At 45.1% G+C, this 24879-nt stretch overlaps 1 protein-coding gene across 14 annotated transcripts in view; it reads left to right on the top strand.

Moving 5' to 3' along the window:
- The first annotated feature begins 14580 nt into the window (after positions 1-14580).
- The window catches only part of LOC119707969 (potassium voltage-gated channel subfamily A member 5-like), a 42300-nt gene continuing 32001 nt past the window's right edge, over positions 14581-24879 (top strand). For 5 of the 14 annotated variants that reach the window (XR_005258918.1, XR_005258908.1, XR_005258909.1 and 2 more), the window contains exons 1-5: positions 14581-17794; positions 18412-18477; positions 19954-20166; positions 21882-22025; positions 23179-23293. The gene's annotated coding sequence lies outside the window, so the exon portion shown is untranslated. Of the gene's footprint in view, positions 17795-18411; positions 18478-19953; positions 20167-21881; positions 24379-24879 lie in introns of all 14 variants that reach the window. The other 9 variants (XR_005258917.1, XR_005258916.1, XR_005258914.1 and 6 more) reach the window with 9 other exon arrangements.

The following is a 24879-nucleotide window of genomic DNA, read 5'->3' as shown; positions in this document are numbered from 1 at the left end:
TACCAGGTCAGCAGCCATCTTTTGGAGGAGGCAGCTGAGTTGTAAGCAGATAGCAGTAGCGGGGTGAGCCAGAGTTCACCTGGGTTACAGGGCTCTGTGCATGGCATTAACTGGGTTTGATGCAGAGCAGTTGGAGGGATGGGAAGCCAGCAATCCCCTGTAGAAATGAGATGGCCAGGAGGTTCTGTGTCTGAAGCATGGCAGGAGGTGATCAGTCTCTAGGGACAAACTGTCAGAGTTGCTGGGTTGGGTCCTGGAGAGATGCACAGCAAGGAGGATCCCTTCTTGCTACAGCAGAACTGGTGTGTGATTCTACTCTGGCAGAGAAACCACAGCAGGGTCCCAAAGTGCTCCATTTGGAGGAAGGAGTGCCTTGGTAGGGGTGGGATTAATGGGATGCTGCGGGGGAGATCTGGAGATCATGGAAATACTGTCAGCATCAGCAGATCTCCATCCCCTTCCTGCTCATCCTTGACAAACACACTCTAATCTATATCCTCTCCTCATTCCCTGCCCCTAATGGTACAGGGAGAATCAAACAGCTCTTATCTTATTTTATATACCACCCTGCCCTATGCCTCCTGAGGGGGAGGCAGTTTGCCTCTCACTAGAACTCTGGAAACATGGGGAAAATGAATTTAAATACAATGTTTTGGGATCATGTTCTCTGACGGTGCAAATCAGCACTGCCTCAATTAATTCAATTAGCAGTGCTGACCCTGGGGTCATAAATACTGGTGAGTCACTCACTCTGAGCTCTGTGGCAGCATGTGGAAGATTTTTAAAAGAGCAATTTTCCACGCCCCCCCCCCCCCCCCCCCCGGCTTTTTCATAGAATTCCAAAAAATGCTAAAAAAAAAGTTGTCAGTCTTTGGGTCAAAGTTCTGGAATGAAATATCAGCTGTACTGACTGCCAGTCTGCATCTTAGAGCAACCCTCAGTGGATGCACTCAACTGTCTCATTTAAAAGACTTTTTTCACATTAAAAATAGCCTTTAGTTTGATTAACAAATGACAAATAAGCTGCTCCAAGTCCTTATGGGAGTCCTGAAGGATAGATCAGTGTGGGGGCATACAAGGACTTTCATTTCTTCTTAGAGGAAATCCTGCCACCTCCTATGTACGGAGAATTGCAACAGAAGGATTCATATCCACAAAAGAAGTGTTTTCTGTGCATTTGAGATGGCAACAACAGACAGGATTCCCTCTCAGTATAGACACATTCCTTACAAATGCATGGGAGTCCCAGAAGGTCTCGGTGTCTAGTATTTTGGGAGATTTATTATTTTGGGGGACGGACAAACTTAATTTTAGTTTGTAAGTACAGCAGGTCTCCTCCCAGACACTGATAGTCAAAACCCATGAGGACTGGATGTCATTTGCCATCATTTCTCACAAGAAATACAGGACCAGCACAATCAGGGTCAGATTCTGAAGTAATAACAGCTCTCACAGTAACAACCCATCTTTCATTTCTAGATCCTCATGCCTAGCTCACTCGAGCAGCTTCAATTAAATCCTAATTATTATAGAAAAAAATTCTAAGTCAACTTAGCCAAGTGGCTGAAATCCCAGACTGGTAAAAGGGTTGAAAGGAAAGAAAGCAGTCATTTCTATGCCATCTTCCCCTCAAATATGCACATAGGAAAAAAAGAAAGGAAAGATGATAAATTACTGGTCTTAATTCAGCCTTTACTTGAGAGTTTCCTCACCTAAATTTAATAGTTGATCACAACAACAAATATCAGCATGAGCAATCGCACAATGGCAGTAGCTTAAATATTCAAGTCTGTTTTTCAGAGAAAGGTTTCTGAGGGCATTTATCCTTCCTTTTCCCATTCTCTGTCTCTGCAGTAGCAGAAAATGCAGGATATTCCCCTGCCCTGTGTGATTTTTAGACTGGACGTTGGGAAGCATTTCTTTACCAAGAGATTGGTGAGACACTGGACCAGGTTTCCTGAAGGGGTGGTCAATGACCAAGGTCCATCATGGTTTGAGAGACATTTGGACAATGTCCTTAACCTTTGGTCCGCCCCAACCTGCTCCATCTGTTGGACTGGATGATCATTGTGGGTCCCTTCCAGCTGAATTATTTTGTTTTATTTTATTCTATTCCATTCTATTCTTGCAGTCATTGTCTTCTCTGTGAATAGGAGAAAAAGAGGGAATGAGGGTCCCAAGGATATGGCTGTTCCCTAAGGCAGTGGGCAGCAGATTTCAAGTGAGGTGGATGCCAGAGCAGTCCCCACATGCCAAGATGTTGAAGAACTGCAGATCAGCAGTGAAAGGCATTGACAGCACTGCAGAGGCTACTGGCCCAGCACCTGCCGGCCTTGAACCTGGCTCAAACCAAATGCATAAGTTGCTCATGAGTTCCAAATCTGCTGTTTAGTTTTGAAAGCCAGAAGGAACTTTCCTTTCTCCCTGCCTTCCCCTTCTCCTGCATCCAAGCCTTTTGTCCCAGTGACTTTGCTGTGTGGGGTGGGAGCAGGATGGTGAGAGTGGGATGTCAGTCTCTGCTTCCCACCCTGCTCCAGGATGGGCACAGGAAGGGTGCCACTGTGGTGAGAGCGCCATCACTTCCCTGTGCAGGCTTCTGTGGTGGGAATAGAATATAAGAAATGTGTAAAAAGCAGCTTTACCCTCAAAGAGTTGCAGCCAGGCAAATTATCCAAGATCAGAAACAGGCTTGACTCACAGCTGTAACCAATAAGGAAGAACAGTCCTATAAGACAGTGAGAACTGGGACCTTGAGTCAGTTGCTGTCTGGGCTTTGAAGAAGAAGGAGCAGTGTTGAGAAGAACTACCCATGAGAACACACTGAGAAGGTATGGGACTCTTGCAATGAGATAACAACACTTTTACATTGAGAACACAACAGGCTTCCACTTCCAGAAAAGACAGAAGCTGAGTTTGCATGCAGGGCATCACTGTTTCATATGTTCAGTAGCTGTACCCCATCTGAGTGTGCATGCTGAACAGAATGCTGGTAGTAGGAGAACTTCCATCAGCTTGAGGAGAGTTGTCCCTTACTTATATCCCTAAGCTAAGAAAGTGAAAGTGGGGGGGGAAGAAGCTTGGCATTTTTCTAGTGTCTATATGTTTTATTGCATGGACTCCAGCAGATCAAGGGATGGGATTCTGCCTCTCTGCCCCACTCTGCTCAGCCCACCCCCCCCCCCCCCCCCCCCCCGCACAGCTGCATCCAGCCCTGGGATCCCAGCACAGGAAGGATAGGGAGCTGCTGGAGCTAGGCCAGAGTAGAGACCCCAAGGGGACCAGAGGGATGGAGTAGCTCTGCTGGGAGGAAAGGCTGAGGGAATTGGGATTGTTTAGCCTGGAGAAAGCTTTGGGGTGATCTCATTGTGGCCTTCCAGTGCCTGAAGGGAGCCCACAGGAAAGATGGAGAGAGACTCTTGGCAAGGGCCTGGAGTGACAGGACAAGGGGGAATGGCTTCACACTGAAAGAGAAGATGTTTACATTGGATATTGGGAAGGAATTCTTCCCTGTGAAGGTACTGAGGTCCTGGCACAGGTTACCTAGAGAAGCTGTAGCTGCCCCATCCCTGGAAGTGTTCCAGACCAGGTTGGATGGGGTTCTAAGCAACGTGGGATAGTGGAAGGTGTCCCTGCCCATGACAGGGGGCGTGGAATGGATGATTTTTAAGGCTCTTTCGAACCCATACCTCAGCCCTGTGTGTCCCTGTTTGCAGGGAGGGCTCCAAGCAGGGCCCAGGCTCTGCTCCGGGGGGCCCAGCAATGGCACCAGAGGAACGGGCAGGGACTGATCCCAGGAGGAGCCACCTGGACAGGAGGCAAAACTTCTTCCCTGGGCAGTGCCTGAGCACTGAACAGACTGTCCAGAGAGGGTGTGGAGTCTCCTCACTGGGGATAATCCAGAACCAGTTGGGCACAATCTTGTGCCCTGTGCTCTGGGATGGCCCTGCTGGAGCAGCGAGCTGGGACCAGTGACCCACTGTGGTCCCTTCCAGCCTGACCCATCCTGGGATTCTGTGAGTGCAGGTGTTCTCATCATCTGTGTTAAAATTCTAATTTAGAAGCCACTTATAAACTCAATGTTAAGTTCTTGGTGTGTTGTACAGAGACTGAGGAATGAGGGGAAGTCTCCAGAGCACAAAAGCTTTAGCTTGCAGTCTCCAGTGAGACAGGAGGAACACCTTCCCTCTAAAAGAAGTTGTAACAGGATCAGAGAAGGCGATACTGTATATATTTCTGTGGTAGTCTGAGCTTGTCTGAAGGATATTGGTGTGAATGTCCATCTTACATGAGAAGGTAAGGACTTTCCAGAAGGGCTAAAGCAAGCTGCTCATTGGAGAGTTGGTGCTGAAAATAAAATTTGGGTGGTGGATGCCATCCCCAGCCCTAGTTGCTGGACTGCTATCACCTCCCTGTTTTCTGATGGTTCCCCATGTTTTTTGAGGGAGGAGAAAAGTTTGCAATGTCGTCACACTGAGATGTTCCACCTCCGTTGCCAGAAGGTTCATTTTTGCTTTTTATTAAATACAGGAGTTGAGTAACTGCTTCAAGTCCAACAGCATGGCCCTGGTGTCCTGTGAAACATACGGGCCCAGGAGAAAGGCCTGACCTGAGCCTCAGTTGTGTGTCCCCTGACGTCAAACCAACCACACGTGCTGAGGGAGCCTCTCTCTGTGTGCAAAGCTAAGCTGTTTGCCTCAAGGGCAGCCTCAGCCAGGCTGAAGGACTTCTTTTAGGATGAGATGGATGCTTCTGTACTTCCTCTGTAGTTTTTTGAAATGTTTGCATCAGCCTACTGATGTAGCCTTGAGAAAGAGAGGATGACTCCAGGGGTGTGTGTATACTTTAACGACCCCGGGAAGGGAATGCTGGCTTCCCATGGTGAGAGTTTCCTGGAGGGAGAAGCTGATCAGCTTCCCAGGGTCACAGAGTCCTCTGGCACTTCTGCTTTGTTAGGATGAGTGTGCCAGGGAAACCAAGGCTCGGATGGTCTCTGTTATAGCCCCAATTCTACAGCTGGGGAGAGGCAGCATAGTTCTGCTTTACTGCCTTCCCCTATTTGAAGGCTCAGCCCAGAGGATTTGTTTATTAGCTCTTCCACATGCCACATTTCAGCACGAAAATTCAGCATGTTACAATGCCAGTGAGATTGGCATTTAATTTTAGCAGACACCTCCTTGCTGTGTGTGGGAAGTTGGGCTTTGCTGGGCGCTGAAGCTCACAGCTCACAACAAGGCTGTTATTGAACATTCCCATGGTGGTAATTGGAAGCAGCACAGTTTTAAAAATCAGCAAAGCTGTGCCCAGTTTAAACCAGTCTGCTTTCCAAGTCTTCACTGGGGCATTTTGCATTTGCTGTCCCAAGAGACAAAGGGAGGACTGAGGGTCATATTTTCTTTGGAGCCACATCAGTTTATATCTTCTGAGCCCCTGACTTGGAATCCTTATTCCAGCAAGTGTATCAGATTTGCTGCCCTGTTCTGAAGTAACTTGTGCAGTGCCTGAAGCAATGCATAAAACCAGGGCTGGATACACCAGTGACCAAGGGAAAAAAATGCTCAGTTTCTCAGGAAAGCAGGACTTTTTGGATCACCTCTATGGGGAGGGAGAGGAAGGGGAAGGAAGGGAAAAACAGCATGTGAAGGAGCTGTGTGAGTGTGGGTGCAGAGGAGGATGAGTCACCTCCAGGCTTCAGCTTGGGTGGCAAGGGAAGCTCCTAACGCCTCCTCCCCTCGCTTTTTCACTGCCTTTCTGTGCTCAGGTTCTGCAGTGATCTGGGCTCAGAGAAGGACAGTAGCAGTGCCCCAGCGTGAGAAGGTCAGGGCAGGAAAGCACAGCATCCCCTTCTATGGGGATGTCACAGCCCTGTGAAATCAGTGGCTGGCAGAGAACTGGCCATGGGGCTCTAGGTAAGTCTGACTCCCTCATGTTTTATGTAGTCATTTAGCACTCAGCAGTGGGGGAGGCAGCACCAGCAAATCAAAGCATCTCCAGGTCTTTACAGTCACTTTGCTCACTTAATGTCCCACACAGCGAAATTACCTCACAGAGCCCTCAGCCAAGAGCTTCATATTGCCAGTAGTGCCATCGATACCCAGCACTGGGGGCAGCAAAAGGGATATTTCCCCTTAGAACAATGACACTCAGCATAATGTCTCAGTTAATTGTCTGGGCTCTTCTGGGTGCTTTATTTTGTCAGTACAAAATCAAAGCACTGCTCACTGGTGATTCATAGCAAAGCTGACAGGCACGGTGACTCAACTCCCAATAACACTGGTTTGTCTCCAGAGTTTGTGGGGTTGCTGAAGACATCCAACTTTCAGGTGGGTAAGCTTAGGTGAGATGAATCTTATCCCAGGAAGCAATTTCTGCTGCCATCTCTGACCTTCCTCTGCAAACATCTCCACTGAGAGGTGTGCGGTGACTTGTGAAGAAATGTTCTCTTCAGGATGAAGCAGCAGCTCTGAAATGAATATTGTGAAATGTCAGAGGCTCTGCCCATGGACTGATGGCCAGCTTGTAAGAGAGTATTTATTAGACCTGGACTGGGGGATATCAGGAGTAGAAAACCAGCAGTCTGAATGCTCAGCTTGTTTTTACCCACAGAAATTCACTTACAGACAGATCTCAGGGATTACTCTGAAATCCACAGAAAAGTTGTCGCTATACAAGCAGAAAATTTGCCTATCAGAGCAAAGCAGAGTGATCAGGTGGCCAAATCAACATGAAAAGTAACCAAACCAAAACAACCCCCCCAACATGATATAAACAGCACTGTTGTTTTGGAAATACCCATCTCTTATGACTGCTTTAAAATAAAAAAGTATTTCTCTGATAGCATTAATCCTTCATGCATAGGTGAGGTATTTTTTCCAGACCACCAACACCAGTGAAGATGTCAGATATGCTATACTATTAAAACAAATACACAAACACACTAGATGTGAATCTTTATTTCTAAATTTCTGTTTATTTCTAACTTGAAACCAGCTGGCTGGGTGTCTGTTCAGTCAATCCCAATCTAAGCAATATTACACAAGAGATCAGTCCATAAGTTTTAAAGAGAGCTGAAGAAAATTGCTCATATTCATGAATATGAAATTATTTGCTTATTAAGTGTTTTCTGTTATTAAACTGCTGAAAAGTTGCTTATTTTAACTTGTTCTGTCATTGGCAGAAAGTCTTCTTCAGAAGCTGAAATTAAATGCATAGAAACTTCTTTACAATCATGGTGCAGGTTTGTACTCATAGTACTTTTGTGCCGCTGACATAATGTGGAGTTTTCCAAATGTGCAGCACATTACAGGCCTCTAGTGGTAGAAACAAAAAAAAAATCCTAGCTTAGGATCCATCCTAACTGTAACAGTTCCTGATGGTACTCAATTTCAGTCTTAATAAATTACATAATACTTTCTGTTTATAGATTTGACCTTGTAATTTGCTCACCTGCAGGAAATGGAAATTCAGCAGAGGTCAGAGATGTCAGTGAATTATCTGTTAATCTGAAAGAAAAAAAAAAAGAAAAAGTAAACCAGGTTAAAAAAAAAAAAAAAGAGAAAAGCACGTGGTGCATAGTCCTAGGCTTGCTCAATTAATTAATTAATTACAGTAGTCAAAAGAGGTAGAATGCTGCGAGTCTGGCAGGTTACAATCATGCCACACTACACCTGCCTGGGCTCCAGCCTTACCACCCTTTTTTCTGCCAGGTCTTTGTGGGCACAGGAATCTGCAAGACCATCTCAAAGCCTGGTTGCTATCACCTCCCTGTCAGATTCAGGTGAAAGTTGTCCAGAGGCATCCTTCTTTCAGCCCTTGCAAAAGGAGCAATATCTTGGGCTTAAGCCTCTTTAGGCCCTATCTTGGATCTATGGAAGGGACCTGGTCTAGTGGAAGGTGTTCCTGCCAATGGCAGGGGTGTTGGAAGTGGGTCATCTTTAAGCCGCCTTCCAACCCCGGCTATTCTATGATTTACACTTGCCAGTGCTGTCCAGGGGATATATGAGTTGGACCATTTTGGTACAAATAGTGCCAACATTTCTCAAACATTCCCTCTCATGACCCACAGTGAAAAAAAATCATTAATTTTGTACAATAGTCTGGTTGCAGGGCATCCTGAGTGACGTCTCACAGCAATTCTGCAGCTTCCTCAGGAGAGGAAGAGAAGGGGCAGGCCCTGATCTCTGTTCTGTGTGACCAGGGACAGGACACAGGGAGCGGCTGGAACTGTGTCAGGGAAGGGTTAGAGTGGGTATCAGGGAAAGGTTATTCCACCAGAGGGTGCTGGGGCACTGAACAGGCTCCCCAGGGAATGGTCATGGCCCCAAGGCTGCCAGAGCTCCAGGAGCATTTGGACAATGCTCTCAGGCACAGGGTGGGATTATTGGGGTGTTGTTTGTACAGGGCCAAGAGCTGGACCCAATGATCCTAGAGTCCAAGAGTCTATGATCCTATTGCTGAATCAACTTTTAGAACAGATTTCTTGCAGCTATTAAATGTTCCCAAGTATAGAAGAAGAGACTATGACGCCTGAGACATGGCTAAAGACTCATGGCTACATGACAAAAAAAAAAAAACAACAACCCAAATCAGGTAATAAAATAACTGGCATAAGTCCCTAGTCCACAGCTGAGCCCTGGCATCTATGGCTGATTTCCAGGTAGCTCAGAGAGAACAAATACTTGCTTGGGATCTACACGATATTCTGATAATCCATTTAATTGAGGTATAAGGGCCCAAACAGAAGTGATTTCCTCATAGTGCTGAAGGTGCTGAAGTGTTATTAATTTAGGGCCACAGCAGGTCTGTCCTCTCTATGAGAAATTGCTGCCATTCATGGGGTTGAAACCTTGCTGCACCCCTCCCACAGTGCTGAAGGAGTGTCACCAGCTCCCCAGGATACTACTGTGAGCTCTCAGATGTGACATGAGGCCCTTCTCTCATCACCTCTTACTGCTGGCAGCTGGTTTTTGGCTAAGACATTGCTCCCAGGGAAGGGGCTGGGCAGGTGAGGCTGTGAAATCCTGAAATGAATATTTTGTAAGCAGATGGGAGGGATCTGCTAGTGACTTGTGTGGAGGGCAATTCTGGCATTGCACAAACCAGCATGGTGACTGCCTGTGCTGGCACTAAGCAGAGTCCTAAATGCATGCCTTTGGAGATGCTTTTCCAAGGGGCATCAGGAAATTTCCAAATCTCTCTAAATCTTCTTCCTTACCTACTTAGCACAGAGATGGAACTATCATCCTGGAGCTCAGCAGATTATCCTAATTTCAGTGCACAATCTCTGTAGTCTTAAGGAAGCCCATGAGCCATGTAGACATTCTTTTGCAAAAGAAGGCCTCTTTTTCTTCTGTCTGCTTTCTTTATATCATTAGTTTGGGTCTTGCTAGCTACAGAGTCATTATATCATATTCTAATTGTCTAAATCTCCTCCTGACAGAAAGTCATTAAAAGGCTTCCTTCATCTGCTATAAGACAGATGAAGACAAATTGTACACCCTCCATTTTTTTAACAAACAGATAAGACAGGAGTGTGTGACCTGCATACTCAGAACCAAGCTTTCTTTCCAAGGTAAGTGCTTGCTCTGTACTCCATTGTGTCTCCCATGTCAGAGATCAGTGTTTTCCTCTCAGAGGGATGATTTGTTGCCTTCAAGCTAGGAGAATCTTCTACCATTGTGTTTTTCCCACACTGGTGTGTAGAAGATTGTGTCTCAAAGCACTGTAGGGCAAGAAGGACTAACCCACAAACCAAAGCAGCATGTACAATCCCAAATAGATAAGTTCCAAACTTCTCACAGTGGTCAAGATAAAAAGGAAGGATGAAGTCTGTTGAAGTACCTTGAGCTAGCCCACATCATCCCTCAGGATTTGGCCTGTAGCCTGGAATTATGACAAGACCAGTGCCTGTAGGCCAGGTTAACTTTCCCTAGGACTCCATGTGGTTGCAGGGGAATGGAAAGCAGGAGGAGAGGAAATTCCTGTGTGTTATTCTGGCTCATTTGTTGCCACCTTTATGAGGACTGTACTTGCCAGCAGCAGCAATGATATTTACAGTTCTTGTTATGAACAGATTGCCTTTCTGTAAGGGTCCCTAAGAATAAAACAGTAATTAAATCTCATAATACCTCGGGGAGTTGCAAAGGAGTCATGTCACTTTTATCTGCAGCTGTTTGACTGTGTATGGCCCTTCTATTATTGACTGATTCACCACAGGCTCAAGGAATCTGAACTGGAGGAGTCCCAACTACATTCTTTTTCTGCAGTAAATGGAGGGGGAATGGCAGGTTTTTTTCCCAGTGAATCAACCACGCTGTTGTCAGAGAATCCCAAAATGGTTTGGGTTGGAAGGAACCTTAAAGATCATCCAGTTCCAACCCCCTGCCTTGGGCAGGGACAGCTTCCACTAGACCAGGTTGCTCAGAGCCCCATCCAACCTGGCCTTGAAAAAGGGTGTTCATGACTTTGGCTGGATTTTATGTACTGCTCTCAAAGTCCTACCCAGTAGACACGTTGCAATTTTTTTTCTGTTTGTTGCCTCAGTAAGGATTTCATGTCACTGTCTTTTGTCATGAGTTACTTTAACTCAAGGTGAAATTTTCTATGTTACACATAGATAGAGATTCAGGATGGATCATGACAAAACGGAATCTTTTTTGCTATTGTAAATATAAGGCAATTTCAGGAAGGTGTCTGCTGTTCTCCACATAGTAATAGCTTTAGAGGACAGAGATCAGAACACTCTGTGCTGCCTATTGGCTCCAAAATCCACCATTGGAAAGTTGAACTGCTCATTTTCTGGCTCCTATAAATATCTGCTCTGTTTGGCTTCCAGATCACTGGGAGCAGATGTACCAGATCATTAGAGAAGGAAAGAGGATTTTGCATCCTCAATTTTTATTGCTCCCATAAATAGTTTGGTAGTCACTGCACAGGGAATCAGACTCTGCAGAGCCTGCAATCTGCATGTTAGACACTATCCAGTGCATTACAGGCATGGGCAGGAGAAAAGCAGGAGCAGGCAAAATGGGAATAAAAGGTGAAATGGAAAGAGTTGGGGATACATCATGGTCTGCTTGACCACAAGCAGTTTGCAGGCATAATTAGGGGGAAAGGTTGGATGATAAAAAGGAGCCATACTAATTTCTGTTGGGAGGTTTCTCCAGGTGTAGGGCAGGAACAGAAGGGGATGAAAGCACAGTACCATCCCAGAGGGATCCAGGTAAGTTTAATTTGGTGGACACATCTTTGCAGAGGGAGGATGATATGGGTATCTGCCAGGCAAACAAAAATAAAGGAAGAGTTGTCCTAGACTTCCAGAACCCCCATGAGGTTAACAGATGTTGATGTGGTAATTCAGAGCATTTGATTTTAAAAACAGAATACACATTATTTTCTTTCAGCAGCAGCATTACAATTACAAGAGCATCCTCTTTCCTACAGTGTGAACCCCAGACATTTGCAAGTGGCCTGCACAACATTTGTGCACCATTTAATGTCTCTCTTCAGCTTCTGAAGCAGCATCTGTTATGACTGGCATGTTTGATCAGCTGAGTGCACATAGTGGAGGAATATAGGAATATCAGAAACTAGAGGGGAAAAAAAAGGAAAAATAATCTCTTCTCCAATGGCAGTGGATGTTCAGTGGCAAGTTCTATTATGTGCTTTCCCTTCAATAGGAACAGCTGGTCAGAATTAATTTCTCAGCTCAGTGTTGTTGTTGGGTTTGTGTGGGAGTGAAATGGAAGAGGAAAGTTCTCAGAAGCACTGAAACATTCAAGTTTCACCAAGAGACAGGTACATGGAGATTCTCTATTCCCTTGATTAGATGGGAAAACAAGAGACAGCAGTCACCAGCACTGTACTCTCATTACATGGGTACTGCACTAATTATAGCAGGAATTCAGTCTGTGCTCTACCCGTGGCTGCAGCATATTGGAAAGGCCATGAGGTCTGGGTTTGGAGATCCACAAGCTGCTTCTACTGTACAATCAAGTTTGTTCTGTGTTCTTTGTAGAGCTCTGGGACTAGAACAATATTCCTGGCATCCCTTGTATATCTAAATGAAGGCTCATTACCTTCTCTTTCTTTTGGCTTCTCACTCCTTTTATGCCAACATCATGGCATAAAAACCTTGTTGCTACCATGATGCCTAAGGTTTGATTTTTGGTTTGTTTGGTTTTTTGTTTTTTGTTTTGAAGAGATTGTTATTAGCCAATTGATCAATACATAAGCTTATTTCTGGGAGGTTTTTGGATGATGCTTGGGATCAGCATTAAGTCCCTTCTCCTTGCCAGTCACAGTGCAATTTTGAAATAACACTGATTCAAGACATGCTGAAAAGACAGCAGATTTTGAGATAAAAGCCAAAGCTTTCTGAGTTCTCTAGGCCTAGGAGTTACTTGAGAATGCATTTTTGAAGACAGGGCTGTTTCAGGCTCCCACAACCAAGACTGATGCTTGGTCATAAAAGCACATCACGAGAGAAGGTTCTTATCTCAAAGAACTCATGAAGTAGGCAAGGCTGACAGAAGCAAAGAGGACTCAATTCAGATGCCTGTACATAGGAAGGTGTTCAGTGCCACTGGAGATGCCATAAGATAGGTCTGAGATCCATGTGGATCTCACAGATATGACACAGAGCTTGCAGGAATCCTTTGCCTACCAGAACAGTGGGAGCTCAGGTGAGATACCTTGGGGCACCCTGAATGTCAGCACATTCCTCTGTGTGGACAGCTGGATCAGCCTTTAAAACTCCCTTAAGCCTTGCAGAAGTTCATTAGGTGTAGACACCTACATTTAGGGCTTTTATTAGATGGTTCACACTTGAAATTAATGGCCCAAGGTCACTAAGACAGCAGCCCCAGAGCCAGAAGTACCCTAGTTTGCACCCAGATGAGTGGAACATGGCAGATTTGGCTCTCTACTCACTGCGAATCACCTTCACCACACTCCTGTTGGAGAGACAAGGTTTCCTTCTCCTTCACAGCTCTGGGAACTGAGGCACGGAGAGACTGAATTTACTTTTCTGAGACCCCCCACAGGTTAATTAAACTGAAAAATCTATGCTGGTAAAATTAAAATACTGGGGTTTGAGACCGCAATTTACACGAGAGTTGATGCAATTTCCCAGTCCTATGCACAGAGACAGTCTGCTCAGTACCTCTGCCAAAAATTCCTTCCTCTTCTAAACCTTTCAAGGTCTATGCAGTTGGTTGCATGGTGCATAAGGAAGGCAATCAAGAAACACAATCCCTGTGCCAGAAGCATCTTCAGCTGCTTTACTGGACCTCTTAAGGGCTTCTTTTTGCTGTGAGTTTGGATTTTTTCACGCACAAGAGCTTTGTGGACTAGACCCAGATGTACTGAAAAGTTTGGTGAGATCTTCAGAGTGTTTTAGTGGTGGCTGATTGTCACCTGAAGCCACTGTATTTCCCCAGAAACATAAATAAAGTTGGTAATTGCATATTAGCAAAACTAACTCAACCATTCAATTATTATTCTGTGGGAAATTCTATTGCTGTGAAAACATCTATTATTGTTTTCCCCATTGTTGAGAGAGTACTCATAAAATCAGCTGCCATCTATTTCTGTTGCAAGCAATTGAGAGCTGAGGTGGTTGTTAAAAAGCATGAATTAGGGGAGATGACATGAACCTCCCTTAGCAATATATTCACAGATACCATTTCAGGAGTTCAGAGCTTGCTCTGAAGCACTACCTTACCAAGGAGCAAGGTAGTGCTTCATCTGCTGGAAGTGTTGACAATACTTGAACTTACCCTGTCTTGTAAATGTGTTATCCCATGAGTAGCTTGTTTAGCAAGAGTGCACATGTAGATATGAGCTGAGGAAGAGATCTGTGGGTTTGTCACCTTCCTTCCTGTTTTGTGGTATCCTCAGCTGTGATATTTACCTCTCATTGAAGCCAGCTCCATACATAAGTTTCCAGTATTTTTTATTATCTGCATATAAAACACTACATCTGAATATCTGCATGCGTCAAACACTTGAGCAGTTTGATCCCCTTGAATTGCACAGGAAGCAAATTTGATGCCATTCAGGAGTTCCAAGGGCCAGGTATGTGCAAGTTTTGAGAAGGTATCTGGCCACATCAAATCTTTAAGTGTGTGCTGGTAGCTAAGTTTCTGGTGCCTTAAGTGATTAGATATTCTTTGACCCAGTTTGAAATTCCTGCTGCTATTATTTGGTGTTTTGTTGATTTGAGCAGGTTGGTGATATCACTTGAAAGTGTGTTCTGCTGCAGAAGATCAGAGAATCACGGAATGGTTTTGGGTCGGAAGAAACCTTAAAGATCACCTTCTTCTCTTTAGAGAATAGAAGGCTTTGAGATGACCTCATTGTGGCCTTCTTGTCCCTGAAGGGAGCCTACAGGGAAGATGGAGAGAGACTCTTGACAAGGGCCTGGAGTGACAGGACAAGGGGGAACAGCTTCACACTGACAGAGAGCAGGTTTAGGTTGGATATCCAGAAGAAATTCTTCCCTGTGAGGGTGCTGAGGCCCTGGCACAGGTTGCCCAGAGAAGCTGTGGCTGCCCCACCCCTGGCAGTGTTCAAGGCCAGGCTGGACGAGGCTCTGAGCAAGCTGGGCTAGTGGAAGGTGTCCCTGCCCATGGTAGGGGGTAGAACTGGCTGATCTTTAAGGTCTCTTCCAACCCAAACCATTTTGTGTTTTTATAATCTGCCAAGTCTCTGCTGTGAGGTTCAGAGCAGCACCATGACGTAGCCTGTGTATCCAGATGAGAGTGGCTCCCTGCTCCTTTCCTTTCTCAAGCATTAGAACAGGTCTCCTTTGGTAATTTGTGCTTTTAGTACAGCTCTGGTTGGAAGCAACAGCAATCACAGGACCAAAGAGCAAAAGCTGCATAGTCTAGAAGCTTTGAGGATTGTTTTCCTGCTGATAATTGCTATTGATAATGATTTTGTGGCAATCACCTCTAAACTATGCTGGAGATAGCCAGGTTTTTCACTGGTTAATATGTTTTTTAATCTCTGATGGAGTTGTCTGAGTTGTCACACATTCTACATAATTGAGTTCCTTATTACTGTGCCTGTCATTCATGTCCCTGCAATCCCCTTTTTTCTTGCCAAATCACTGAATGAAAAACCCAATTCACTTTGGCACTAAGAGCTCCCCTAATACTATTTCAGTGAAGGAGCAATGTTGGGGGTTATTTTTCTACTGAGTTCTTCCTGAAAGTAAAAGCCCTGAGGCTTTTGTGTGCAGTCCCTGCAGAGCTGCCCTCACAGTTGTGCTGACATTCATCAAAGGACACCCATTCCTGGAGTGCAAAAGTACAACATTGCTGAGGACATCTCTCCATCTGCCAGCTGTGCTAGTGAACATCTGCAACTGCACCACTGGGAATATTTCAGGAAGAGGGAAGGTTTTAAAAAATAAAATATGTTTCATGGTATTAAAAAAAAAACCATCCAGTTTATGTGAACAATGAAATAGTTTGCCCCAAATGAAATTGGTGAAAATTCACTGCAGGTGATTTTTTTTTCACCAGGGTAAAAAGGATTTGATGGAAAAGTTTTGTGTCTGTAATTTTGAGTCATATACATCAACATAAATAACTCAACAAACATTTCTTAAACTACCAGATGGATATAATAAAATATAGTTCTATCTACATGTGACAGATAAATCAGACCAGTCCTTTCTATCAGTTCCATTGATTCACACAGATAAATCATTGAATCCTTTTTAGGACTGGGGCACCAAAAATATAGAAATGAAACCTGCTGGTTCATGAGCAATTAGAAAACTTCAAGGAAAGGTCTTTAAAGAAAGCTCTGCAGGAAAGAAAAAAAAAAAAAAAAACCAACTAAAAAAAGGTGTAAAGTTCACTGTAAAGTCCACAATAATTGTCTCCCTGACCCTGGGTCAGCAAAAACCCAGTATGCTATCAAAGGTCAGTCAAACCCTCTTCTAGACTGGATTGCCCTTCTAACCCCCTGACCCCCCCCAAATTCAAAGCCTTCATCCTAAATCACCTTTCCCAAAAATATTTGTTTAAATTCTTCCATTGTTTCCATAAATCATAGAAATGCAATAGCTGTCCAGCAGCATCAGCACATGATGTCTTTCAATGAAAAACTCCCAGCACATCATCTGCCTAATTCCTAAAGCTGCTTTGAAAAGCTAATCTTTGGTGCCTTGCCCTTCACAAACGTTTGTCATGGATCTGGTGACAGACACAATGCAGTGGTATGAGAACTGGTGCTACCCTCTAGTTTATTTGGAGTTTGCTAATGATCTGTGCCCACTGGGGAAAGAAGAGGATGTATCCACACCCCAGGTGGCCCCATGTGACCAAACTGAACCCCATCACTTGGCTTTGGGCTGTTTCTTGGAGGATGGGGGTCCAGGCTCCTGGTTCTACATTGGTCCCCCCATGTGGGACTGAATCACTGCAGCTCTCTGCATTTTCCCCTGATGCAGTTGCTGGAGATCACTTAGTATCTCTGTCACACCCCTCCAAATATTCTCCTGTCATTAAAAACAGTGACTCCCCCAGGGACACAGGCTGGATATAAGGGGATGACTCCAGCTGAGTTTTCCCTGCTGTGAGTGAGTGAGTGAGTTCCCACTGTTCTCCTGTTCTCTGCCCCCTCATTTGGTGGTCTGGACTTATTTTGAACACACCACAGGCTTGATGTCAGCCCTTTGTGTTGGTCCGAAGGAGTGCTTCAAACTGACTGCTTTCCAGCCGAGATCCCTAGTCTTTTTCTGTCTGCAAAGTTATCATGTCCTGAAGAAACCTGCAGAAAAATGCTGGCCCGGTTCCCACTTGACCGGGCCGGGCTCCCCAGCGTGGCACTAGAGGTCAATGGTTCACTCCTGTGGAATTCCAGGAATCTTCTTCATTCGTTTCTAGTCCCCTAATCAGATAAACCGTGTGGGGAGAGGCAAGGGGTGGGGAGGAGTATGTAATGTAACCTCTTATTCTGGAAAAGTTGCGCGACAACCCCACGGTGCCTGCGGCTCGCGGTGGGGTTTAGGTGGCCACCACTGGGAGACTGAAGAAGGTGGCCTGAAGATCCACCATGGCTGTGGGAGACCTCGCAGGAAATGCACTTACCTCCCTTGTGAAGAGGAAGGCTGAGTGCAGTCTGCAGCTCCTTGTCTTGCCGGCTCCACCGGCGCCGCGACTGGCTGGGGACAGCCCTGTAGAAAGGGATGCTCGGAACCGGCTGTGCTGCTGCGGTGAGTCTGCTCCTCCTTCATGCTTTTTCCCGACGGGTTTGGGGGGAAGGAAGGGAAGTGGAGTGAGCTGGAATGCATGTGGATTTTTTGGGGACTTGTAACCGTGTGGAATCCCTGTGGGATTGACTCTGAGCCCGCTGATAATCGCCGACTAATCTGGCTGCTGGCAGAGTCCACCCGGATAACACGGGCAGGTGGCTCTGAGTTAGGATGGGTGTGACACCTCCCAGGGGTCTCTGGCTTTGTGTCAGAGGGACACCCCAAAAAGGAGGTTGACTCTAAGGATTAATTGCAGGAGAGAAATTTGGGGTAGTCTGTCACCAACACGATATTGGGCATGAGTGTCACAGTCTGTGAGGAAGGGTCAAAGGAGAAAATGTGCTTTTCTGAATGCCAGCAGGAGATGAAACTGGGAGGAAGCTGGTCCTATGTGTTTGCTAATGGAGAGAAGTGGATCAGGTAGCTCAAGCTCTTGAAACTAACTGCAGTAAAGTATTTTCTAGGAGAACTTCCAAGTGCCTTTGAAAGCATCTCCCTACTAAAGCAAAGAAGGGGAGGATCATGATAGTATGTAAGAGTATTCTACTTTATATACTATATTACAGAATCGATACAAGATTTAAAAAAATTAATGTATAAACTGGGGCCTCAGAAAAGCAAATAGCCAGCTCTGTTAACACCTCTGGAGCTGCAGCAGTGCTGAATGAATCCCTAGCTGCCTTGCAGCACAGGGAATATCCAATACTACCTGCGGAAAGATGCAGTTATGACACTTGGTGTGTATCCTCATGTGCATGTTGTGCCCACACTGCTTTAGGAAAAAATGCAATGTGACTGATTTCCCAGGTGTACTGGCAGTTCGTTCCTGGATCTGGCAGATCACATGCAGCTGCTCAGAGTATATTTTTAGAGGTGAAAACTCCATGAGATATCAAAATCTGGAAATTAAATAATATTTTTTTTTAATTTGTAAATAAAGAAAATATGGAAGTTAAGAGTTAAGTAGCTAATCATTTGGGGGGGGGGGGGAGGTTGCTTTCTTCCTTTTTTAAAGGGGACTTTAATCCTGGTCTAAAAGTTTATTTTTTTGAAAGCAAACTACTATCCTTTCATTAGCTGTAGTTCTGAGCCTTTGTCTAAAGAGCCTCCTCATTCCTGACTCAGTCAAGTTAATTTCTTTCTAGAACTTGGGATGGCTTCAACTTGGCAGAAAACTCCAGAATTCTACAACTGGATTCTTGAAAGTGGAGGTAGGTAGAGATGCTGTCTAAAATGGGAATTTCTGCATAAACAGCATGATCATGAAAACCAAACCTAGAAGGAATGCAATCCTTACACTAGCCCACATTTTCTTCACTAAGCAGATTCCACTTTTCCTACTCCATGATCACAAACTTTCCTTAGTCTTGAAATATATTTCATTGACACTCCAGTTGAATCACAGTAAGGAATGAAAGGACAGGGAATTTCCCAGTGGGAGAGGAGCAATTAATGCTTGAAATTGTCTGTTGAGTCTGGAGTACTTAAGGAAGTGATTTTTTTAAATGCATATTCGTGTGTCATGGGAAAGCTTAGTTGACCAAAGAGTTAATACTTTGGGGTTTAAACTCTTTGTGATGCCAGGAAAACCTGTTATCAAATGAAATATTGGCAGTAACCACTCCTCAGTGCTTGAAATTTGACAGTTTGCAGTGAGGAGATATCAGATTTTCAGTAGTTAAAGGCTCAATTTGGTCCCAAAGGGCTCAATTTGGTCCCAAAGGGCTCTGATGTATTTCTCGATGTAAAGAAAAGCCACAAAATGCCATGAAGGTAGAACAGCAGATTTGCAGGAGGAAGACATGAGACATAATGCTCAGACTTTACATAATGCTCAGTAAATGTTTCAGGATTTAAATTTCACAAGAGTGTGTGAATTGTGATTCAGGACTTCTGATGAACTGCTAAATCTAGAAATGGAATATCAAAGAGCTCCTGACACAGCCTATAACAGCCATCATAAAGATCTGGAAGGTTTAGAAGGGAGGGGGATTAACAGAGTGGCCCAGACTGGTACGTCATTTATAAAAAAATGAAGGAGTTCAACACAGCAGTGATCACACAGGAAAGGAAAGCATGAATGGTGCCTGGGATGTTTTTGCTGATATAATATATCCTGGATGATAGCAGGATTAGGAGGAGGTAGCATGACAGAAAATCTCTTCAATTTCCCTTTGCTGTAGGACCAAAGATCTGTTTCAGCAGGGATAAGTTTTGGCATTTCCCAGTGAATTCATGCTTCTTAAGAGAGCCTACTGTATGAACAGATATAAAAACGAAGGAGTGGAGAATTTCAGATATCCTGAGGATTGTAAGGAAGTAACACCAGTGATTGAAACACCTTTATTATAAAGCTGAAAATTTACACCTCTGAGGAGCCACTGTTGCTTTGGCTGCTCCTGTGCCTCCCTGCACAGTGTCTGGGATCACTCCTTTTGCCCAGAGAGGGCTCCAGCTCATCCCAGGAAAGATCTGCCTTCCAGTACGCAGTCCATACCCAAAAATTGGGCTAAAACTTTTTGGCAGAGTCAAAGCAGAAGGACTGAGGTGCAGCTTTGCAAAGACACAAAGACACCAATTTTCTTTCTGCAGCGAGTGCACCAAAGGGAAGTATTGAAATACAATTAAATATATCCACCCTGTGCTGTGTGGAGGTGCCAGCTGTGGCTGTGTGTTTTGCTTCTCAGATCCAAGGACAGGCCCGTGGCCACTGGTTTACTCCTCACTTCCAGTTGCCCTGGTCTTCACCTCCTACCTCTTCATGGTAGCACTGGGACCACCCTGCATGTAGCAGCAGCGGCGGCTGGAGCTGCGGGCTCCACTACTCACCTACAACCTGGCCATGGTGGCATTATCCAGCTACATGTTCTACGAGGTGAGGAGGCAGGATTGGCTCCTAGGTAAGCCTGAGAAGGGTTTGAATTCCAGAGCCTCCAGATTCCAGGGTTTGAACAGCTTTTGCTGATGGACTCTGCTGAATGGAGTGGGAGCTGGCTTGGACATGTCCCTGTTTTGCCGCAAGAGGAGCAGTATTGTCCTACTGTGCTTGATTTCCTCCCATCTCTCAATACCCCTGCCATTCATGAAATTAACACAGAGTTTCATTTATCCTGAATGGATGAATTGCAAGTTGACAATTCCCCATTAGGCACAGATTGTGTGGACAATGTGGAATGGCCTCATTTCGCCTTGAGTCTGGATGGTGATGGTTCTATCTCTGAGGAAGAGAACCCCTGGACTAGTGGAAGGTGTCCCTGCCAAAGGCAGGGGGTTGGGACTAGGTGATCTTTAAGATCCCTTCCAACCCCTTAACATTCTATGGTTTTCCAAAGTTGGCCATTCTCTCCAGGAGTGCCAAGCTCTCTCTGTCTTCCTGCTGCTGAGAGTGTTAAGAACTTTTTTTCTGCTTGTTCTTAATGCATAAGCCTTTCTACAAAGCCTCTTCCCCCAAGTTTATGTAGGCCACTGAAAACTCTTTGAGGGAACATGGCCAAATATGTTTCAAAAACATTCTGATGCCAACATATATGCCCTTTTAATTTGTATCACAAGTGTTACATTAACACTAATTGCTTTTGGTTTTTTTTTTAACAAAGGCTGCTCCATCTGACAACAGGTGTACAAATTGCTTTTCTGTGCTTGATTGTTCAGTTGTACTGGTTACTTGGTCCAGTTTTTGGCTTTCCAATGAACAGGCAAACACAACCTACCAAAACAGAACAGCCTGGAATCTTTGCAAAGGAAGAACAGAGTTTCTCAGAGAGACTCAGAAGCCTAGAATTCAGTATTCCTGCTGAAGTAGTTTTGAGCCCTCCAGTGATTACACAAAGAGTTACAAATCTTCCCAGGCCAAATTTGCATTTTTTAATATTTCAACCAGGATGTGAAGTACTTTATTTAAGTTTTTACTATTTGTCCATGGATATCTGTCAGTAACTGTAAGACTGAGACCCCACTACCTTAGCATTAATATGCCCATCATTTTTGGAACAGATGGCATTGAACAGAAAATTGATTTCTATTTGCTTTTTGTCTGTTTGAGTTTCTGGTCACTTCAGTCTTGGCCAACTACAGCTACCTGTGCCAGCCAGTGGATTACAGCCGGAGTGAGCTGGGAATGAGGGTACAGTTCTGGAGAAAGCTTGCCTTAGGCCCTGCCTTCCCATGGCTAGGCAGATTCTTTTGCTCATAAATAGCAATTTGCATGGCTAAGAAGGTTTTGACTCCAGTTTGTTGTTGCCTGTACATCTATTCCACTAAATTGTCTCCTTCAACAGTTGTGGTGCTTTGCTTTAGTTCTCTAAAATTAATCATGTCAGTCAACCCAGCCATCTAAGTTTGCTCTTTGACCACTGCAGAGTGGGTGATCTTACCAGCTGAAGTATCAATATTGCAAATTGATTATTGAAATAGATGTGATTCTTCACATGGATTATAAGGATTCTGGGTGATCTCTTCCAACAAGAAAACTGATTTTTATATCCTCTGCCTTGTATGACAGAAATCTCACTCAACCCTTCTTTTAGCAGAGGGGTTTAGCTAAAAAAAAAAAAAAAAAAAAAAAAAAAAAAAAAAAAAAAAAAAAAACAACCTTAATTTTCTCCCCTTGCTGCAGACCCCGGTTAGGCAGGGATACAGTGTGATTGAAGATGTGTTGATTTTGAGTAAAGCTCTAACCGCCGTGCCTTGTGCTGCCCAGCAGATGGCAGAAGTGTGTGGGTGGTTCTTCTTCTCCAAAGTCATCGAGCTGCTGGATACGGTAAGGAGGGCTCAGCTCCTCAGCGGTAAGGAGGGCTCAGCTCCTCAGCGGGAGCAGGGCTGGACACAAATACTTCTTTGTCAGAAAGGGGCAGTGTGCCAGAACTGATGTCCTGGGTTTATCCTGTATTGATTTGCTGCCTGTCTCCATCCCTTGGCTGCACACACTCCCTCCCCAGCACCCTTCCTGAGGCTAGGCACAGTGCTAGGGGAGAGGCTTTACCCCTGGCTGCTGCCATGTGGGTCCCCAAAATTTTGGCTGCTGGTGCCACACAGGTTCTGCTAATGCCTGGCTGGCTGATTAACAGTGGGGCTGAGAAGGAGCTGGACAAGTCCTGGCATCTCCACTGCCATGGATTTTCCCAGAGCTCTGCACTAAAGGTTGTGTCCTGGAGGAATTGAAAGTCCAGCTCTTTACAGCTTGTCTTCAGGTGTTCTTCTGTGCTGTAAATGAACTAAGTGACTGGACAAGGCCTCTGCTTGGCCAGCAAAAGACAGCAGTGTCCTAGCCTGAAATTCCACAGCTCTCTGGGGTGTAAGTTCACAACCCACTGAAATGTGAATAAACATGTGCATCCTTCCTACGCCTATTGCCAGGGTTTTGGCCAATCCCTTCTCTGTTTGCATCAGCAACAAAAAGAGCTTTTTGCCAGTCCTGAGTGCCTGAAAAGCAGATTCACTTTTTGTTGTGTATGTGTATGAATGTGCATGGTGAAATGCAGTGACCCGACACGTATTCATCTGGCAAAACTATTCTCTTTACTAATGCAAATTCCAGGAGGGTTTGGCCATTCAACACAGTGGATTTTCTGTGGGTTATTGTCTGGTAGCAGTATGTATACAACCTATGTCCTGAAAAGGAGCAGATCCAAGCAGCTGTGAATTGTATGGTAGCTCAGTCAGAGTCTCAGATGTGTCCTCTTTGGACTTTGGGTCCTGAATCGAGACATAAAAATATTTGGGGCTTTGTGGAAGAAATTCTGTCTTCCAGCTCCCCCTATAAGTTCTATTGCGTTTCACCAGTTTTTGTCAATGGCAGAGGAAATGGGTTTGGGAGATTCAGACTCATCATTAGCTATTTTTATAACTTTTTGCTGTGAAATTTTTGTCTAAACACATCGACTCAACTTTTTCCTTTGCCTGGCTTCTTTCAGGTTTTCTTAATTCTGTGCAAGAAACAAGAGCAGGTGACATTTCTGCACGTGTACCATCATGGCTCTATGCTCTTCATCTGGTGATCAGGGGTCAAATATGTGCCTGGAGGACAAGGTATGCTTGCAAGAAATGCTGCTGCAAGAAAACTTTGTGTTTCTCATGGATTTTTTGGGCCATGGAGGTAGCATTAACAGTGCAGATGGGCTGACTGGCAGGTAGGAAGCCCACTTACTTCCAAAGGTGAGAAAAACATGTGCATTTCAGATGATCCCATCTGCTCAGCTCTTGGGGCTATTTAGGCTGCCCTGTTCATTGCCTCACCCAGAATAACCGTGTACCATCAGAGTGGGTCCAAACAGAAGAAAATAACATCCCACAGATGGTCTATGTATATCTCCTCCCAGAGCAGTGCTCCCTCTCTCCCCACTCAGAGGCCATGGGGCAGCAGCCCAGGTTCTGGCTCTGTTTCCTGCTCTTGCTGTGCCCATTTCTGGGCTGTACCCAGAATGCTGCCCCTTTTTGCTCAACTGGAAGAGAAGCATCTGGGTACTAAGCCACTCTAGGTAGGTCCTATACAAGATGCTGGGGCATTCTTTTTTTGGGAAGTCATTTTGGCTACACGGCCTTGACACCAGAATGGTGTGAAATGCTTAGGTCAGATGATCAAAGTCTCTCCTCTGCCTTTGAAGCCCTTCTCTGTCTCTGAACACTTGATATGGGATGGCTATATCATGGATGCCCCAATGCTGGCAGTGTTCAAGGCCAGATGAGATGGGGCTTTGGGGCAGCTCTAGTGCGATATGTGCCTTGGGGGTTGGAGCTGACGGCCTTTAAGGTCCCTTCCAACCCAACCCATCCAATGATTGTGGATGGTGAAGGAAGGGAGAAGCTGACCTGCTTCCATGGTGTTCTGGTTTTGCATGGGAGGTATGAGATCCCAGGTGGAATGTTCATGCACAGAGATGAGTGTGGTGTGTTTTGGAAGCATCATCATAGTGGCTGTGAGCCCTTCACGGGGTTAGCCTGGAATAGGTCGTGTGCCTTGTTCACCCTCACTTCTTCACTCCTCAGCCTTCTTTGTTGGGATGCTGAACTCCTTCGTCCACATCTTCATGTATGGCTACTACGCCCTGGCCAGCCTGTGACCGCAGATGTGCCAGCACCTGTGGTGGAAGCATTACCTGAACATCCTGCAGCTGGTAATTAGCTCCAGGTGTTCACCCCTGCCCTCCCACAGCTCAGGTGTGATGGCCCCTGCTGTCTGTCACCTCACTGGCTCCATCTGCTTGCTGCCCATGGAGGGCAGCACCAGGTGCCCTCATGTGCCACTCTGACAGGTGAAACCATGGGTGACCTGCTCCAAATGCTGCTTTCACAAGACTGTCATAGGCCTTCAGTGACCATCTCAAACTAATTATCCACAGCTTTGTAATGGGAAAGGAAGAGAAAAATTAACAATTGGATTCCTCCTTTTTATGTTGTATATGGAGCACTGAAAACAGAGCTTTATGTGGAGAGGTGGGGACAGTGATTCAGGGAAACTGGATTCTCAATAGGGCAGCAGATTGGGAAGCCTTGATTCAGTTCCTTCAGAATGGAAGAGGGTCTGTAACTGCAGGCTAACAGGCAAGTTAAAGAGAAATATGTGAATTTTACTCTTTCTCTAAAAAATCCCTTTGGATTTTCTTTCCCTCATCTCC

This window comes from Motacilla alba, chromosome 1A, assembly GCF_015832195.1.
Source record: "Motacilla alba alba isolate MOTALB_02 chromosome 1A, Motacilla_alba_V1.0_pri, whole genome shotgun sequence".
Classification (NCBI taxonomy): Eukaryota; Metazoa; Chordata; class Aves; order Passeriformes; family Motacillidae; genus Motacilla; species Motacilla alba.
Note: the sequence above shows the minus strand (reverse complement) of the source record. Positions and strands in the feature narration are given on the sequence as shown.